Genomic DNA, 21,689 nt, shown 5'->3' on the forward strand with positions numbered 1-21,689 from the left:
TTAATCAGTTAAACCAAATGGTTGGATGAACTCAAGTATTGGAGCAAAAAAAGTTTGGTTTTTATACACTCTGAAAGGATGTTTTTCAAATATACTACAGAAGAATTTTAATGCAGCAACTTGTCTGCTCTGGCAAAGAATCATATCCAAAGACCTTTTAGGTCTATGTGATGTAGCTGGAATGCAAACATGCCATGAATTAAAGTGTAACCAATCTGGCTAGAATACAGACATACTCTTAGAACACATTTTAATTTCAAACAATGTAAGTAAATTTACTTTGAAGAAGGGAGCAGCTAAATTTGAAAATCGTGTCTAATTGAGAACAAAGTGAAGATTCAGAGAAAAATTTGCCAAAATGAGTCTGATATAGGATACACCTCACTCATGTAAGTCACATAAGAAGAACACAGGACAGTAATTCAGGAGAGAAGAGGAGAAGGAGGGAAAGGGAGAGAGGGAGAAAGAGAGGGAGAGGGACAGGGACAGGGAGAGGGACAGGAAGAGGGAGAGGGACAGGGAGAGGGGAAGAGAGATGTGCAATTTTACTGGGACAGTTTTACAAAAACAAGTTGGAGGTCAAGACAGAACAAGCCAGAGAATGAGAAGGAGTCAGAAGATTAGTATGAGGACAGGCAGACAAATTCAGTAAGAAGCTGAGAAGAGAGAAGCCAGTTTGAATCAGTCAGTTTGGAGAGGATTTTTGAGCCAGAATAGTTCAGCTGAACCAGACAGAGTTCAGAAAGAACTGGAAGTGGAGTAAGCCTCCAAGATGATGATTAAATCTTGTCATATAATTATCTCTAAAGAATAAAAGTTACTTTTATAATATATATTTGTTGTATATTATACAATCAATTGATTCAAAATTTATTACATATGAACCTGGAATATAAATCTAGTGTATCTTATTTATAATAACAATCCTAAAACTATTCATTTTTACTAAGGAGAGCGTGTTTTTCAGAGTTTATAGTACCAAGCTCATCTATTTTGAGAGTGCTGTAATTTAGGAGATTCAGCACAGCATATTTACATTATTTAAAGGAAAGAAAATTGATTTTAAAAATAATATATGTTTTTAAGTTGACCAAGTCTTTAAGCACCAGTGTATTTTACAAATAACTTTTACTTAAACTTTTGTAAATCATAAAATAATGGAGGCTTAAAAACATTACTGTTCTATGATCTATGAAGTGTTTAACCTGTGTGTGTGTGTGTGTGTGTGTCTGTGTGTGTTGTTTGTTTATTTTTGTCAAAACTCCAGGGTTTCCTGTATCTCAGTTATGAGTCTACATAACTGATCGATTTTTCTTTTAGGAATTTAGCTTTTCTCTACTAACCGTTTATCCATCTACATTTCAAATTTTGTGTTAATAGAAAAAAAAACTGACTCAATTACATCAGAAAAGAATGAATACAAGAAAGTGAGCCTGAAAAAGCAAGAATGGGTTATTTAATGATTTGTAACATTAATACACAGTGTTGTGTAAAAAAAATAGATGGAATTCATAAATGGTCCTCCACAAAGTGTAACAAAATCTCAACTGTTGAAAAAGACTATTGTTTATAGAAAAGGACATGCCTTAGGAACCTTATAGTGAAGATTCCTTTCCTTGGTTTAAGAGTCAAAATAATTCATGTTCAAAAATCTGAATTTTATGTAATTTCTTACTTGTTAGTTAACAGTGATGGGCTTTGATTTTTGAATGAAATGTTATCTTAAATTAGAAATGATCATTTATTTGACTAATATGTCCTTAAGAAAACTTAGCTAAACACTGGATGTAGCATTTTATATTATGAATTCATGTACTCAGTTTAATCAGACATACATTGGTTACTCCCTCAATCTTTGTGACAACATTGAACTAATATCTTGTAGGTAGAACACAATTGTAAATAAAAGTGTTTGTAGCTAGGTGGTGTTTACAGTTCTTGTTTGGTATCTTACAAAGTACCTTCCTTTTTTTCTTTTTTTTTTTCCTCCTTTTTTGTAAAGATTTATTTATTTATTTTTTATTTATATGAGTACACACTGCAGCTATCTTCAGACACACACTAGAAGAGTTCATCAAATCACATTACTGATGGTTATGAGCCACCATGTGGTTGCTGGGAATTGAACTCAGGACCTCTGACAGAGCGGTCAGTGCTCTTAACCACTGAGCCATTTGTCCAGCCCACAAAGTACCTTCCTATACAAAGATGATATCATGTAAGCATGAAGGCTTGAAGATTTATGTAGATGTTATCTTCAGAAATATGGCCTTAAAAACCTTGATTGTCTGGAGGTTCCCATGGGATCACTATTGCAAACAACTCAATTATATGTAACCCACTTCTGTTACTGGAAGCATCCTTTGGTGACAGTTGGGTCTCTGTCACTCCCACTATTTGGCAACATCATTTAGATTTTCTCAATATTTCTGTGTATTTTAAGAAGGTTCTAGTTTATTAGGATTTTATACTACTCCTCAAATTACACTGAATTTTAGCTTCCTCTCCCTGTACTTTCTTCTTTGTCCCTCTCTTAACCCCCATTCCTCACTTGATCCCCATATTCCACTCCACCCCCACAAAGTCAAAACTGACTTATTTACCTTTCCTGGGAGACCTATCTGTTCTCCCAGACTATTACTCTATAACTAACCTCTTTTGTTCCTATACCTTAGTTACAATTGAGGAAACAGTTAATATCCTTTTATAAACTGATACACACCATGTTTGCCTTTCTAAGTCTGGGTTTGTCTTTCTGGCTTTGTCTTACCCTCACACAGGATGATTTTTTTTCTAGTTACATGGATTTACCTGCAAATTTCATAGTTGAATCTTTTAAACAACTGAGTAACATTCTACTCTATTAGTAACATGATTTTTTTCCATTTATCTGATGAGGGAAATCTAGGTTGTTTCTAATTTCTGGCAATTATAAGTACAGCAGTAATGAACATGATTGAAGAAGAACTCTTGTGGTAAAATTAAGCATCCTTTGAGTGTATGGTTAAGATTTAGACCTGGATCTTGGGGATACTACTCCTCCATATTACTGAGAACCCACAAGACTGATTTCTGTAGTGGTTGTACAAGTTTTCATTCCCACCATCAGTGGATGAGTAATCCCTTTACTCTTATTCTCTTTAGCATAAGCTGTCATTATTATCATTTTTTTGCTCTTAGCTATTCAGAGAGATATAAGATAAAAATCTCAAAATAATTATCATTTGCATTTCCCAGATGACTAGATGTTGAACATCGCTTTAAATGTTTTTTGCCTACTTGAGTTTCCTCTACAGAGAATTCTCTTTATATCTATATCCTATTTTTAATTGTGTTGTTTTCTTAATATGATGTGGAATAATTAATCATCAGAGATTTGTGCTAATCAATGAAAAAGATTAGTATATGATTAACCAATATAAATGTAAAATTTCAAACATACTGTGGGAGAAATAGGTGTCTTTATTTACAGCAATGGCAAATTAGTATGCACTAAACATGATATGGCCTAATTTATATTTAGGGAAAATAAAAAAATATATATTTCATAAAACTTAAATGTTCTTATTTTTAAAAATTATCTCAAACTTTTCATTTGTATTAGTAATTTAATAACTATAGTTTTTACTAAAATTTTATTGTGATTTAGTAATTTCCTATGGTTATCAGGTATTTGTGTATAACATTTACTATTATATTTAATGATTCTTATTTGTTTCTGCTCAGCTTTCTTCTCTGATTTGCTTTAAATGTCTTTGTTTTCTTAATTAAAACTTCCTCTCACAAAAATAAATATGAAAGAATCAGTGCCCATTGGTGTATATCTGCCTAAAATTATAGATTACTAAAATCAGAAATATTACTGCAAAGCATGTCTCTTCTATTAATGTGCCATAGTAATTGTCAATCTAGAAAATGATTGTTTCTCTTAAAATTATTCTATTTCAATGCCATAACTAGTCTAATGTTAAAATTGTTAATTTATTCACCACCAAGCTTATTAAATGCATGACATTCCTCAAGACTAAAATAAAAATAATGTTAAATTTACACTATCATTCAAACACAGAACAGCTGTATTTGATTAGTGGTAATTATGTTTTCTTGTCATTAAAGCTCTTGCAGCAGGAAAAAGCTTCCAGAAGACAATTGTATGTGGTTTCCAAAAGTCCAGTTTAGAAAAGCAGTTAGTTCCAAGGCATTTTAGATGTACATCCCTAAATTTGATGGAGACTAAGAAGCAAAGAGATCACATAGGTGTGTTGGCAAGGTAGAAAGAAATGGAAATAATGCATTTATATTATAATCTCAAAAATAACAGCACTCAATGAAAACAAAATAAATTGTTGCTTTTAAATATTTTTTATTATTTAAGGCTGAATTTTAAAAGATAGTTTCAGAAGTTCCTATTTATGTTTAGTTAAAGTTTATCAGAACAATACATTTCCTGTCACATACAAATTCTAGAATGTCTCTGTGTTAATCTGTCTCTATCTATACAACTTGGAAGCAGAAAGGTGACTATTTGTCTTGTGAAAAGCAGGTGTCCAAGAAGGCAATGGTGGACTGATTATCTGTAAAGTGTGATGATACACTTAGGAAAACATAATAATGGTTGCACTGCTATTTTGGTGATAACTGAATGTTTTAATGACAATAACCCACACTGAAATATCATTTTCTTCTGCAAGACTCTTCTTCATATATGTTTATATATTACATAGCATTATATCTTTGACTGCTCAATAACTGTAAACTAATATCAATCCTTGACAGACATTTTAAATGTTTTTACAGTCGTCTGAATCTGTAGATATTTCAATCTACTTATTGGATTATTTTGATATGGTAAGACAATTTCTAGTGTGTGTGTATATATATATATATATATATATATATATATATATATATATATTTATCATATTTCACCTACTTAGTCTTAATTTTCTAATGTTTAATTTTGTTTAAATTTTACTGAAATATGTAGGTATCATCAGTAAGGCATAAAATTTAAAACTAGTGAAATAAACAGTCAAACCTAGCCTTTTCATTGGCACTTGCCATTTCTTAATTTATTATGATCTTGGTGTCTTCTGAAGAACCAAAGCCCTGGAGTCAATTTCCCACATTCAAACACCAACTGTCCTTTTCTTTTTCTTTGCTTGCTGATTATTAACCTGTGTTTCCCTTGCGATGTGTTTGTGGCATTTACCTCTGCTCCTGACATATGCTAAGTGATCAACAAATGTCAGTAGCATTTATTATTGTTACTCGTGGAGACAAAAGAAATCTCTTATCTCAGCTCTCCTAAGAATCCTCCAGTTCAGTTCTTCATTGTGGTCTGAGAAAAACAAATGCAAAAGAACAAATATTCCCCAAACACTCACAAAGCCCCATAAGAAATGTGTATAATTAACATTGGCAATTCAAGGGAATAATAAAGCTTGAACTTGAGACGTAGATTTACTGTGAAATATGGATAATTGTACATATAAAAAGTCACCTGTAGTCATAACAATTCACTTTTGGGTTTTTTTTTTCCACTATAAAAATCAATAACTTTAATTTCATTCAGAAAAAGAGAGATTGTCTATCTGAGTTAGTTATAGTTTTCTCTGGCTCCTCAGAACACCTGCAAGTAAAAAAATTCTCAACGTTGAGTTCTGTAGATAGATAATCAGCAAGGAAACTGAAAGCATAGGCTTCCAGATTCTTAGTATACACCCTGGGTGTCTCCTGTAACAGCAGCAGAAGAGCAGAGGGGGACTCGGAGTCCTATAATTTAGCACTTACATTTTTCATATTTTGTACACTGTCATATAATTTGTGCAAATTTATTATAAGACATCTAATCTACTAGAAGCTCATTTGCGGCTTTCTAAGTGCAGGCACATGGATATTTATAATTCCTGATCCCCCAGTGTCACAGAGGTTTTCAGATGGTCTTTGTGAATCTCCTTTCTAAGCTTCATTTCTGCTTTCTCTTCTGGCAGGATCTAGGCACTACCTTCAGTCACCATGTTGTAATTAAAATCTCCAGTCCCTAATCAATGTCTCAGTACCTTTTGATATTCTGCAAACTACTGTGCTCATGTTTTCGCTCATCTGATCCAATTCTTGGCTGCTGAGATCTTCGTATTTTTTCTGCTCCCATGGAATTTTAAATATAGCTTCATAAAAAATCTATCATTTTATGTGTTTTTAATAAAAGGCCTAGTTCTTCAAATTCAGTAGAGTTTTGCATAGTAACCAGAAGCCCTTGTTATCTCTATTATACATAATACATCACTTGAGGAGTGAGATAACTTCCCTAACATATCTATAAGTATTGGAACTTGTCATTATCCAAGTTCTACAATGGATTTAAGTGTTAACTAATTATCATGTTAATGAATTCTATTTCTAACAGTAGTTATTGGCTATAGCATTTTAGCATTGCCAGATATACATTCTAAAATTATTTTCTAAAATTCAACATTTTGAAATTCAATGTTCTTTTTAATGTCAATTCTATTTTTATTACTATTTTTTGTTTTCTTCTTCTTCTTCTTCTTCTTCTTCTTCTTCTTCTTCTTCTTCTTCTTCTTCTTCTTCTTCTTCTTCTTCTTCTTCTTCTTTGAGACAGGTTTCTCTGTGTAGCCCCAGCTATCCTAAACTCACTCTTTAGACCAGGCTTGCCTCGAACTCAGAAATCCACTTGCCTCTGCCTCCAAGTGCTGGGATTAAAGGCATGCACTACCACTGCCTGGCCTTAATGTAAATTTTAAAGTGAACTTTTTGCTATATATTTTAATGATGCATATATAGTGCAGAATTTGTAATTAGAAATGATAAAACAACCTAATAATAGCCAACAAAAATTATGAAAAACACGTATAGACACAGTGGTCACACACATACACATGCATACATACATACATAAATACATACATACACACACACATACACACACCGCAATCTCATAAACAGAAATTCAGTAAAAACAGAAATCCAGAAGGTATAATAAATAGGAAGAGGACCTGTGATGTAGAAAAAAAAAATAATGCCCTGACTTAACCTTATGACACTATGAAACTTCAAAGATGCTGTTGCATCAGCTTTGTGTTGGCTATCACTGCTTGTCATGGAGCCCACATGGAATATTGTTTTGCTTCCCCTGTGAGACCCTTGAGGAAAACTGATTTTCCATTTAAAAGTATATAACAACTGGAGATAGATATGGGCTGAGCACTCTCATTTCAGTACTATTGCCATTATTTCATGCACTCTGCTACAGGACTTGTAAATGGTATCACAATCACTGAGTTCATTTTTGGGCCAGACCTGTGGATAAAAGGATTTGATTCCTTTGTGTCATCGATTCCTTCTGCTTCTTATATAACTGTCTCCTCTTCTGAAGAGGACCCTGTACCCCGAGGAGGGTAATTTAATGGAAACATCTCTTTTACTTATTTTCTCGATGTCTCTCAATATCTGTATATTGGCTGGCTGAGGGTCTCTATATTTGATACCACCTGTAGCAAGAGAAAGCGTCTTTGATAATGGATGAACAAGGCTATGAGTGTAATAGAACAATCTCCTTTTCTTGTTGTATTTCTTTAATTTTGTTTTTCTTTTAGAACTATTGATCTTGGCCATTGTGAATGGTGTAAAAAAAAGTTTCAAAGTAACTTTGATTGATATCCATCTGATAACTAATGCTATTGAACATGTCTTTAATGAGTTAACAGTCATTTAATTTTTCTTTCTCTAGACTTCATTCTTCAAATTTCAGGCTTATTTTATATTGGATTACATATTTTTGTCAGTCTCAGTTTGTAGTTCTTTTAAAAATCATTTTTGCTTTTCTTTTTTTTTCCAAGACAGGTTTTCTCTGTGTAGTCCTGGATGTCCTGGAACTCACTTTGTAGCCCAGGCTGGCCTCGAACTCAGAAATCCGCCTGCCTCTGCCTCCCAAGTGCTGGGATTAAAGGTGTGCGCCACCACCGCCCGGCTTTTAAAATCATTTTTATTAGATACTTTCTTTATTTACATTTCAAATGTTATCCCCTCTCTTGGTTTCCCTCTGGAAACCCCCTAACCCATCTCCCTTCCCTCTGCTTCTATTAGGTTGCTCACTGGGGTATCGAGCTTTATAGTTCCTTATATAATTCTGAATATTAGTTCCCTATCAGATATGAAGTTCAGAAAACCCTTTACCCATTCTGTAGCCTGTCACATTAGTCTAATGACAATGACTTTTGCCATGCAGAAGTTAATCAGTTTGATGGGGTACCATTTATTAATTTTTGTCCTTACTGCCTAGGCTAATGGAGTTCTGTTCAAAAAAATCTGTTCCTATGCCCATAAGTTCAATACTCTTCACTATTTTTCTGCTTTCAGGTTCAGTGTATCTAGTTTTTTGCTGCTATCTATGATCCATTTGGAGTTGAGTTTATTGCAGGGTGAGACATACTTGCATTCTTCTACATGCCGCCATCTAATTTGACCAGGATCATTTGTTGAAGATGCCGATTTTGTAGTAGTGGTAGTGGTAGTAGTGCTAGTAGTAGTAGTAATTGCTGTTATATTTTTTTAATGTGTAATTTTGGCTTCTTTGTTAAAAAATCAGGTGTCCATGGTATGTGGAGCAATTTGGGGATCTTCAATTCTATTACATTGATCAAATTGTCTATTTTATGCCAATTCCTTACTATTTTTATTACTATATCTCAGTAGAGTAATTTGAAATTAAGTGCAGGAGAGTTTTAAATAGTGTGTGTGTGTGTGTGTGTGTGTGTGTGTGTGTGTGTGTATGGGAGGTGTTTCTTCAAATCAAAAATTGTCCTTTCTAGTTCTGTGAAGAATTATGTTGGAGTTCTAAAAGAAATTGCTTTGAATCTATAGATTATTTTGGTAATGGTAAGATGGCCATTTGGCCATTTTAATTGCATTAATCCTAGCAATCCATGAGCTTAGGAGATCTTCCTTTCTTCTTATACATTATTGAATTACTTTCTTCAAATCCTCAAAGTTTTTGTAATACAAATCTTTCATTTGCTTGGTTAGAGTTAGTCCAAGATATTTCATATATTTGATGATATTCTAAAAAGTTTTTTCCCTGATTTTTTCCTCAGCTCCTTTGTCATTTGTATATAGAAGGGCTACTGAGTTTTGTGAGTTAATTTTGTATCTGGCTCTATTGTTTAAAACTGTTGGACATCTATAGGAGTTTCCTGGTGGGAACTTAAGTAAACTTTTTAGGTTTACTTAAGAGATGGATCAGCAGTTAAGAGCAGTGGCTGTTGTTCTAGAGGTCCTGAGTTCAATTCCCAGCAACCACATGATGTCTCACAACCATCAGTAATAGGATCAGATGCCCTCCTCCGGTGTGTCTGAGGAGAATGAAAATGCACTCACATTCATAAAATAAATAAATATTAAAACAAGAATACTATTATGTCATATGCAAATAACAATGCTTTGATTCTCCCTTTTCAATTTTAAACTCCTGCAGTTGTCACTTTGTTCTAACTAAAATTTCAAGTCCTATACTGAATAGATCTGGAGAGGTGGACAACCATGTGCTGCTCCTGACATTAATGGAATATTTCTTTGAACTTTTCTTTAGTTTATTTTATGTTGCTTATAAGCTTGCTTTAAACTCTGCTTAATCTGTTTAAGTTATCTGATGTAGCCCTAATTTTTCTAGAAGTTTTATTACAAAGTGTTGTTGAATTTTGTTACAGGCCTTTTCTGTGACATCTAATGAGATAATCACCTGTATTTTTTCTTTCAGTTTGCTTATATGATGGATTAAATTTAATGATATTCCTCTCAGCACTCCTCCCACCTTAGCTCCTCCTACATATCACTCTTCCTGTTAAAAACTTTTCTATCAAAATACAATTAAAGCATAATTATGTCTATTTGTACCAGTGAGGTACAAGATAGTCCTAATACCCTAATACATCGTTTTGTTGACTAACCAGAACCTCTGTCATCTCTCCTAACTAAAACACTTAGTTCTGAACCTGGCTTTTTCCTTGGCTTTAGAATGAATGTCAGCTGAAGACCATCCACTCAAATCTTTTCTCTCAAGGTAAATAGCCAGGATTGGCTATGAGGCTATAAGTTTTCAACCCCATCGGAGTACTGAGAAGAAGAGAAGGAGTAAGAAGAGGAGGAGAAGAAGGAGAGGAGAAGCTAGGTTATGAGAGAGAGAAAGAGGGGGTAGACAGGGAGGCAGATATTCACGTATCTCCACCAGTCAAAGATAGTTGATATATCTAGGTTGGGTAGTAGGTTACACCTCTGATTGAGCATTACCAAACTTATAAAGCCTTTGATTAACCTTTTTAAAAAAATGTATAAATGCAAAAAGAAAAAGGGGGCATGGGATAGGGGTTTTCTAAGGGGGGAATGGGGGAAGGGGATGGCATCTGAAGTGTAAATAAAATATCTAATAAAAAATGAAAAAATATAAATTTAATGATTTTCATGAGCTGAACCATCTACCAGAGTTCAGAAAGAACTAAAAGAGTGAGCTTAATCAGTTGTAAGCCTCTGAAATGACAGTTACATCAAGTGAATAAAGGTTATTTTTTACAGTTGCGTATAGTTATTTTTGTTAAATTGTGCTATTAGGGGCTATGAGGATTGCTCTAATTTCTTTATGTAGGCATTTAATGCTATGAACTTTTTTCTTATCATTGCTTTTCTTATGTCACATAAGTTTCATTATGCTGTGTATTCATTTAAATTGAATTCTAGGAAGTCTTTTTTCCTGTATTTCTGTTTTGACACATTTTTTTTTTTCATTCAGTAGAGAGCTGTTTAGTTTCCCTAAGGTGTTAAGCTATATGTTGTTTCTGATTTTGTAATCTAGCTTTAGTCCTTGCTGGTAGGATATGATTCAGGAAAGTTTTAAAATTCTTGTGGATGTATTGAAACTTGCTTTGTGTCCAAGAATCTTATTAATTTTAGCCAAAGGTCTTTGAGGTACAGAAAGTAATTTATATTCTTTTGGATTTCAATGAAATGTTCTCTAAATATTTGTTAGGTTTATTTCCCTTATAACCTCTGCTGCCTCTAGTTGTTCTCTGTTCAGTTTTTTTTTTTTCTTCTGTCTATTAGTGAGAGCTGTGCTGAAGACCACCCTCAGTCGTTTTGGTGTTCTTGAGAACAGGAGGATTGGATTGGAGTGAAATCAGAATCTCATGCAAAGATGCAGATAAAAAGTTGTCAGGTGACTCATTGCTGTTCTGAAGCTTCAATCTGACACAGAATTCTCTCTCTCTCTCTCTCTCTCTCTCTCTCTCATATGCACACAAACACACACACACAGGTTCTCTCATGTATTTTTTTCTAAGTTTCACCTCAGTCTTTTTTATTACACACTTTCTTGTTATAAATAGTACATAATGATAAGCCTCTTCATTATTTTCTTCAAGCCCATCAGTTTAAAAAAAAAAAATGCCTGTAACTATGCCGCCAGAAAGCACAATGCACACACAAAGTCACACTTCAGTATCTGCTAAAGCAAGTTATACATTAACTTATAACTCTCAGATAAACCTCCAAATCACAGGTCATCTGGGCATAAACTTGAGGTTTCAAAATTAGCATGAAAACAGAAAGGTGCTAAACAAGTCTGGATAGTATAAATGTTTTTAACTTGTCTTAAATTTGCAAAATCTCTTTGTTAAGCTCACCCAAATATCTATTTCTATAGTACTGTTCAAACATTTTTTCCATATGCAATGTTATATTCTTGTACAGCATCCCCTCAGGGCTCCTTCAGAAGCCCAAATTTTATCTCTTAAAGCTTGTCCCCCAATTTCCATAGGTAGGCAATACCAGGTGGTCAAGTAATTATGTTCTCATCTTTCAAGGAAAGTCAGTTCGCTATTTCTTCCCCTATCTTTTTTTTTCATTTATTTTATTATTTATATTTTTTTATTTTTACATTTGATATTTTATTTATTTACATTTCATATGCTATCCCTTTTCCCCATTTTCCCTCATTAGAGCTCTCCATCTCATACCCTCTCCTCATGTTTGCTTTTATACAATTTTAATTACATGCAAGTGTTAAGGTCAGTTCTAGATTGAGGAACTAGCAATACAATGGACATTCCTATTCTTAGTGACCCAGGTTCAGTCATCCTTTTCACTGGCATTTTCAATTCTCTTAACTAATAAAACTTCAGGCTTCTCAAAAACATTGTCTGCTTCAAATACTTCCTGTAAATCTTAATCATCAAGCGTTTGCTAAAATTTTTGCAGAGAACAACTAAGGCATTCGGCCTCCACATCCAGAATCCCTTGTCCTGTTATGTGTGGGTTGTTCCTATAGACATCAGAGACATTTCCTTCTCTTTTAATCTCCTCAATCTCTTTCCCAAAAATTTTAACCAAAATTACATTTGAGGAAAAACATGATATAGAAAAAGCCAAAAACTAGACAGGCATAAAGGAAAGCACAACACCATCTGTATACTAGAAAGCCAGAGAAGCATTATTCAGGTTGATGGTGCTCTTGCAGCTGAAACTGTGTCACATAGCTACCTTGGAAACCATGTAATACCTGACAGAGATGAGTACTGAAGTCCCACTGACTGTATGTGATGGTCAATATATGATGTACGCTACAGAGCAGGCATGCAACATGGTATTCATGAAAGTCCTCAACAACTGGAGTAGGGGTTGTCCCAAAAGCTGTTGTCTGTAGATGGAGTATATTCTAGCTGAGCTGTCATGTCTAGCCTCAGTAGAGAGAATGGGCCTAGCTCTGCAGAGCCTTGATGTGCCAGGGTTGGGGAGCTACCAACGGGTCCTCAATTCTCTCAGAGGAAAAGAGAAAATGGGGATGCGGTGATGAATTTTGGGAGGGAGTGACCATGAGGAAGGGTAGTGATGAGGATGTAAAGTGAATAAACTTTTTTAAAAAAAAGAAAAAAATAATTTGAAATGTAATCTGGTTGGATGTTTTCTTTGATGAATACACAGTGTCCTTCCTATATATCCCTAGCCCTTTGATTAGTTTTGGTTTGAAGTCTATGTTTTCTGGTATTAAAATGGATACATGATCTTGCTTCTTAGCTTCATTTGCTTGGAATGTCTTTTATCCAACAGTGTATAGAGACGTAACATATATAGTAGCATTGATATTATGTTGTGTTTCATGGATGTAGCAGAAATATCTTGTATCCATTCTTTCAGTCTGTCTGTTTTAGCTGAATAGACATCATTGATATTGAGAAGTATCAATGTCCAATGATTGTTGGTTACTGTTGTTTTCTTTTTGTTATTGGTGTCTGTGGAGGTTTGATAGTCTTTGCTCATGCCTTGTTGCAGTAAATGTGGCTTGGTTAGAGAAAATGTATTTCAAAGTCCTCAATTATTCAAACTCCACCTAGTATGAAAGAGAGTCTTTTCTTGCCTTCTTTTGGATCAAGATGTAGAACTCTCAGCTCTTCCAGTACCATGTCTGTTTGAATGCTACCATGTTTCCTACTATGATGACAGTGGATTGAACCTCTGACAGTGTAAGTCTCACCCAATTAAATGTTTTTTTTTTTTTATAAGAATGACCTTGGACATATTTTTCATTCATAGCTATGAAACCCTAACTAAAACAGTAGTGGTAGTGTTGGTGGTGGGGGATTGCAGCTGCTAATGGTGGTATGGGTGTATGTTTCTCTTCTTTTGGTTGTGTTATTGTAAGAGTATTTGTTTCCAGTGCTTTCATGGATTTAATTAATTTCCTTACGTTAGGGGTTTCTGCATAACTGGATTTGTAAGTGGATATTTTTAAAATTTCACTTTATAATAGAGTGTCAGAACCCAGTAAAATGAGTGACTCATGGCAAACCATGCTTTGGGGAATTTCTAGAGAAGCTTCAGAAAAAAAAAGGCAGAGGATATTTTACCTCACAGGAATGGTCTTTCTTGGTTGATTCTTGGAAGTAATTTTGTGCTTTCTGTGTTAAGTATTTACTTTCAATTACATGATATGTTTATTCTTGTTGGATCTCAACACATAGCTATAGAATCTAATATTATCAGTATATCCTGAATCTGGACATGACTTTCTCACTTGCTTTCATTCATTCTGAGATACTCTCTATAATATGTTCCAGGAAATTAGGTTTAAGTTGGTCTTTCCTGAGAAAGTTCTGGGAAAAGACTGCTCTTTTTTTCGTTATTTGGTATACAGTATCAGTACATGCTTACTAGTGTTTACTTTGTTTTTTTTTTTTTTTATCATTTTTATTGAACTCAATGATCTTCCTTGAAATATTGCTACAGTACTTTCCTTGCTTCATTGATATATAAAAAGACAATGAAATTGATTGTAGTCTGCCCTATTGTTTCAGGTTCCTAGATCCCATGTTTTATAGACACAGATCTAGAGTACAATGAATGTTGACAATTGCATAACTTATTTTTTCCATCTATAGTGATTGAAAATTTTGCTGGGCCGGGCGGCGGTGGCGCACACCTTTAATTTCAGCACTTGGGAGGCAGAGGCAGGCGTATTTCTGAGTTCGAGGCCAGCCTGGTCTACAGAGTGAGTTCCAGGACAGCCAGGGCTACACAGAAAAACCGTGTCTCAAAAAACCAAAAAAAAAAAAAAAAAGAAAGAAAGAAAGAAAAAGAAAGAAAAAAAAAGAAAGAAAGTTTTGCTGGATATAATAATCTGAGTTGGCATCTGTGGTCACATTAAAGTCTTCAACATATATGTCCACTCCTTTCTGAATTTTAGAGTGTTTTTAGAGTGTCCATTAAGAAGACAGGTATTATTATAATAAGTCTGCCTTTATAGCTATAAGTTATATATTCTGCAAAATCAGTCACAAGAATATATTCTTCAAAACAGATTAAAATCATTACATAAAAATTACAATAGGATTATATATTCTTTTTTGAAACTCATACCTAACTAAACATTTGCCATCTATATAGCTCTTAATTCTCTTCAAGTAGAGGATACATTTCATTCTCAATTCTAATTTAATTATATTTTTCTGGCTAACACTTAAACAATCTATTTAAATTTTCTTCAAACTATGCTATCTTCCTAAAATTATTGAAATCAAATCAGGAATTCTATAAAATTCTTAATTTATGGAAACAATATTATTTTACGAAAGTTCATCTTTATATTGATCTTCAGAAAAAAATGTCTATTACAGTGGGCAGTCTCCCAAGAAGTAGTTACACCATGCCTATTCATACAAAGCTAGATAGAGTTGGAATATAGCAATGACAAACATGAGAAGAAATAGCATCTGCAAGAAGTAATCCAGAGACAAACCAGTGGGGTGATGCCTCTCTGAGGTACACCTATCACACCCATGTAAAAACAGTAGGCCATCTCCAGAAACTCATTTTTCCAGCCCAGTTCTACCTGTAAGGTATCTGCCAGTTCTATGTCTAATAATAAGCAGATCCTATACAACCCTCAAATAAATGTCTAGGAACATTCAACAATGCACAACAAAAAATGTGGAACACTTTTATATTTGTAGACACTTAAATAAAAAATGCAGCTTATGGCCTTAGCTTGACATACTTATTCTTTGTTCTTTTCATGGTGAGAACTATCAAATGGAATCTCTTTAAAGAGAAGTCTTGTGCTCTGATCACTTCCACTGAGAACCTGTCACCATTCTTATCACAGGATTGGCTGGCTGGAGGCACTGGTCTCACAGTCACTGGAATTATCTGGCTGCAAATCTAGGTATGTTAAAAATAAGTTTGGGGTCACAAAGAAAAAGTTTATTATTATCACTTTAGTGCCATGACAAGGCCAACTTTATTCTTGATCAAGAAAGTATTTTCAGGAAAAAAAAAAAAGCGCACACTGAGAAAGGAAGTGTATTTGTCTTTTATTCTAGGAAAAGGGGTGACTGGGTCCATGTAACATGGGTTCTAACCTCCCAATCTTACTCAATGGGTTAATCTGAAAATAATTGGTATGTAGAAAATGGAAGAAGGTGAAAGGGTTACTGATCCAGGTCATCAGATTCCTAGAATAGAGCAGTGGGCTTTTGAGTTAACACAAGTTTACCTGGTACCAATGATGAAAATATTAGCAAGTCTTACAAAGTTGGGAGGGAGACAAAAAGATTTTTATTTCCTGTCCTAAAAACAAGTTTTATAGTATTTGATAGAAAAGACTAATGTTTGGCATTTATTACAGACAGTATGGAGCACATGTTCACAAACTTCTGTTTATAAATAATAAACATGTCCCTTGAATTTTGTCATTTCCTTGAGTCTTATTCATTGTACAATGCCTTCTACATTCATAGTTGACATTTTGCTACAAAGAAGAAATTTATAGCCAAGCATGAATGCTTATGTCTTATTCCCAGTACCTGGGGGATTGAAGCAAGCAGAACATGCTGAGTTTGACCCAATTATGGGATTCCTAGGATTCATGGTAATATTCTGTCAAAACAGATAGAATAAAAACTAAAAATATAGTTCATTAATATTTTGGTTTTTTATATAAAATTGTATTAACTGAACTTAGATTCTTTTGTTTATTTCATTTTTCTTTTTGTGTTCTTTGTCTTAAAAATGTTTTCCAGACCCGTAATATTAATACATATGTATGTACATACACACACAAATATATATCATTACCCTGCATTATATATATTGTTTATATGTTATATTGTTTTATTTGTACACATATGCATGCACATTGACATACTATTAAGGAATGAGTTATTTGGGGTGGGTGGGGATTGTTAGCTTATGTGCTTGTACAGGATCCCAAACATTAGAGTCAATTTCTACTGCTCTTAATTATTCTCCAGAGTTTGATGGTAAGACATTATTCCTGAAAATATCACATATTTTAGTTGAATAGAAGATCACAAAATCAAGGTGGTACAGACCTAGAAGCATCACACATTCTCCTAGCAATCATGGTACCGGTAAGATTTTACATGTTATTGGAAGTAAAAGGTAATAATTAGTCATACTCAGTTGTGAGCAATCTTCAGTCATACCCAGTTGTGTACCATATGTAAGCTTCAAACATGACTGACTTAGAAAGACATGCCCACAGACACTATAAGGTATTTCACCAAAATTATGTAAGTAACCAAGCATTTCTGGTTGAGTTTATGTCCTGCACCAACAGATGAAAGCTATAACTTGCAACAGTATTGGGCCAAGAATATAACTAGATAGAGCATAGTCCCTATGAAAAAACCTACTACAAATATGCTAGTAAATGGACATAGTATTCAATTCTTTGTTTTTTGTTTTTGTTTGTTTTGTTTTGTTTTGTTTTGAGACAGGGTTTCTTTGTGTAGTCCTGGCTGACCTGGAACTCACTCTGTAGACCAGGCTGGCCTCGAACTCAGAAATCCGCCTGCCTCTGCCTCCCAAGTGCTGGGATTAAAGGCATGTGCCACCACTGCCCGGCAGTATTCAATTTTTAATAATTTATCCTCATGTATCTTTCATCCCCCCAGAGATGCTTCTATCTGCAAAAGATAATGCGTAAAACAGGAATCTACAACTGACCTAGATGCAGATATTAAGTGACTACAGAATTCACAGCACTAAAGGGTAGATGTATATTCTCCTTCCCTACTCAAGGTCCAATGATCATTAAGAAGAGGGACAGAAAGAGTGTATTGTTCAGAAATTGTGGCAGGATATGTTCCTGCCCATTGTATTTACTGTGGAGCTTGGTGATTGGGCAGTAGAAGAGGTAGGCAGAATGAGTTGGAAGGAGTAAAATTCAAGGACGATATGTGAAATGAAGTAATCGAAGTATAGAATAAAATAAAGTGATTTAAAAAACATTAAGAAATATATTTCTGTGCATGACTGTTTTGCCTTCATGTTTTTCTGTGTACTGTATATGTAACTCATGTCCAGTATAGCAAAAGAAGGTATTGGATCTTCTGGAAGCAGAGTTACAGACAGGAGTGACCCAGCATGTTAGTTGTAACTAACCCCAAGTATTGGGAAGGATATCATCATAAAAAGAAAAACAACCAAACAAGAAAGAAATTTTTTATGTTAAGGTCATAAGTACTGTCAAGTAAATTTTGTACACTGGATGATAACATTCCTTACCTTGAACAACATAATGACATTGTAGGCAATGTTCATCAACAATCTGAACAACCGATAATTTATAAAAGAGTAATTGTTTGATTTAAAAACTTATTTTTAAAGGTTTTTGCTGTTATTCTTTTTCTTTTTTAGTATAATAAGTTGTGTTGGCAAGTTTTCTTTTAATGGAATCCGATGTTTCATTTATAAGTGTACTGTTAGTGTACAAAACATAATTTACATTGCATGCTTACTTTGGGGATATTAATTGAAGTGTTATGAAATTCAAACCATGGTAAATTAAAGTATGCTTTGAAGACGTTTGATTTAATTTACTCTTTATACATTAAAAGATTCATCGAAGTAAATACATGTGGTTTGAGTTACCAACTGGCATCTTAATTTTGGACTTTCCTTTTGTTACACTTTAATATGAGTAAATTTGATCATTTCAGTGAGTATGGTTAATTTTTAAATACAAAGATAAATTTCTGCAATATAAATTGTGTAAAAAACATACATTTTTCCAGCAATAAAAAATAATAAAATATATACAAATGGTTAAACATTTAAAATTAGTGATATAACAACTAAGTTATTATACTACAATATAATATTATTTTCCAATATGAAGATTTACACATATTGGAAACCATTTTTAAGTTAATGATTGGAACAACTGAAGCAATACTTTAACAAAGTTATATAGTTCAGATACTTATTAAAATATTTTGTAAACATTTTTCCAAAACACAGCAGTTTGATTATGGCTATGGTACATTAATAAAATAATATATTGCAAATCTCTCTCTCTTTCTCTCTCTCTCTCTCTCTCATACAGACACACACACACAAACACACATATATTGTTTGGCTTGGTCATTTCAATATAAATACTGCATGTATATTTTGCATAAAACCTAAAACATTTCACTGTAGACATTATAATTCTTTTTTGTTGTTGTTGTTTTTTTGTTTTTTTGAGACAGGGTTTCTCTGTGTAGCCCTGGCTATCCTGGAACTCACTCTGTAGACCAGGCTGGCCTCGAACTCAGAAATCCACCTGCCTCTGCCTCCCAAGTGCTGGGATTAAAAGCGTGCGCCACCACTGCCCTGCGACATTATAATTCTTTAGTGTCTAAAATACTATTGTGAAGGTTCATTGGCAAATTTGTAACAAAGATCCTGGTCAACAAGTCTAATGATGTAAATTTAAGCTAAGTAAATGCCATGGAAAAAATAGAGAATTTACTTTTTGAAATTTTTTTTCATAGTAAATTGACCATATAATACATGTCTTAAAGTCATACCTCTCTCATAATTGTCATTCTTAGTCTCCCTTAAACATTTCTATTTCATTTTTATTATTTTTATTATTTTATAGCTCAAACATTGCCTTCCCCCTAGTCTCCCTTTCCAAAGTTCCTCTCCCATTTCTTATTCCCCTGAGACTCCAAAGGATGCCCTCCTGCCAGGCCTCCTCATTTCCTGTGACCTCAATTCTCTCCAGGGTTAAGCATATTTCCCACTAAGGCCAGAGCAGGCAGTCCTTTGCCATATATATATATATATATATATATATATATATATATATATATATATATATATATGTTTCTGGGAGATCTCAAAGACCCACGTTAGTTGAGATATCTGCATCTGTCTCAGTCTTCTGTTTGTTGTGCCTCTCAGAGGACAGCCATTCTAGGCTGATGTTCGCAAAGAAACCATAGCATCAGTAATAGTATCAGGCCTTGGAGCCTCCTCTTGAGATGATATAAGTTGAGGTTATCGCTGGACCTCTTTTTCCTCAGGCTCTTCTTCATTTTCATCCTTGCAGTTCTTTCAGAGAGTAGCAATTCTGGTTCAGAGTTTTTGACTGTGGGATGGCAACCCATCCCTCCACTTGATTCCCTGTCTATCTACTGGAGGTGGACTAAACAAATTTCCTCTCCTGACTGTTGCACATTGAATGTTCCTCCCTTTGAGTCCCAAGATCTCTCACATACCAAGTCTCTAGTACTATCTAGAGCACCCCCAACCTCCCATCCCCCTGAGGTTACCTGTTTCCATTCCTTCTTCTGGCACTCATGGCTTCTCTCCTGACCCCCAATACCTGATCATGCTTTCCTTTTCACCTCCCCCTCCCCTCTCCCACTCATGTCCCTCCCTCCTTCTGCATGGTATGTATTCATTATAAATGGCTATTAGTCAAAAAAAAGTACAGAATATCTATTTCATTTCTATAAATGAAATTACTCAAGATTGAGTATAGTACACATCAATATTAAATGGAAAACTCCAGATATTAGAATCTTTCTGTTTAAAATTACACATTATTCTAAAAATATCATAGGGAAATATTTTGCCATTCTGTTCCATTTCACATAGCATACCTTCCTTTAGTGCTCAGTAAATGCATATTCTGTATTGTACCTATGACTTAGGCATTTACTAGGCTTTTGTTTTGTTTTGTTTTGTTCTGTTTTGTTTTCAGTTAACAAATACTATGAAAGTATCATAGTACATGCATATCAGATGCATTGAAGAGTGTTAGACTAACAATATTTCACAAAGCTTAGACCATTCTTTTTATTTCATTAGATCACATAGATATGTCTGATCATAGTAACATCACTTAATATAAGAAAAAAAATTTGAAGGAAACCTTATTTAAATAGTTTTTGGTGGAATATATGAGGATAATAACTACTTCATTGTATTTTTGCTTACTTATTACTATGACTAATGCATAAATTAAATTATCAGTGAAATATATGTTTATATATATGACAAATTATTAAATGTATATGTTTTGTTTCAATATACAGATTTAGATCATTTTGGATGTTTGGGAGCAAGCCTTCCTTGATTAATAGGGTGCACTGTAAAATTTCTTCATCAGAATAAACAAGATTTTTTATGTGGGCCATGCAATAATGTGTGAATGGGTCACCTTGCTTAATCCTGTACCCCCCTAATGCTCTTCCTGCCATCACACTCATGTTCTTTTTGTTTATTATACTTAACTTTAACCTCAAACTTTAACAAACTATGTTTGTGATTTTAAAGCACAGAATTTCAAAAGGAAAAAGAAAGATGGCTCTATAGTGGTCAAACCTGGGACTAACCAACTCAGTTTAATTTTTATGCATCAATGTTTGAGACAATGAAAAATCTTATCTATATGGGAACGTAGAATGTCATCTTTAGAAATACATGAGAAAAACATTCACAAATTATAGAAAAAATCACATTTAAAAATTATTTGTACCTGTTTATTTTATCTTATTCATTTTTAAGCATGTTAATAATCTGCAGTCAATGTTGATGTAGTATTGGAAGATTATGTATATATAATATATATATATTATATATAATATATATAATATATGATATATATGTATATAATATATAATATGTATATATTATATATAATATATACATATATATTATATATTATATATATAATATGTACATATATATTTATATATATATATATATTCCCCCGAAATAAAAACTGATCTAAATATTTTGAAGCAATTCTTCAAGAAAGTTATTATCACTTTGGAATTTATAAATAAAATACTGTGGTAACTATATTAGTAGAAAATCCCTTA

The sequence above is a fragment of the Arvicanthis niloticus genome, chromosome 3 (genome assembly GCF_011762505.2).
Source record: "Arvicanthis niloticus isolate mArvNil1 chromosome 3, mArvNil1.pat.X, whole genome shotgun sequence".
In the NCBI taxonomy this organism is placed as follows: domain Eukaryota; kingdom Metazoa; phylum Chordata; class Mammalia; order Rodentia; family Muridae; genus Arvicanthis; species Arvicanthis niloticus.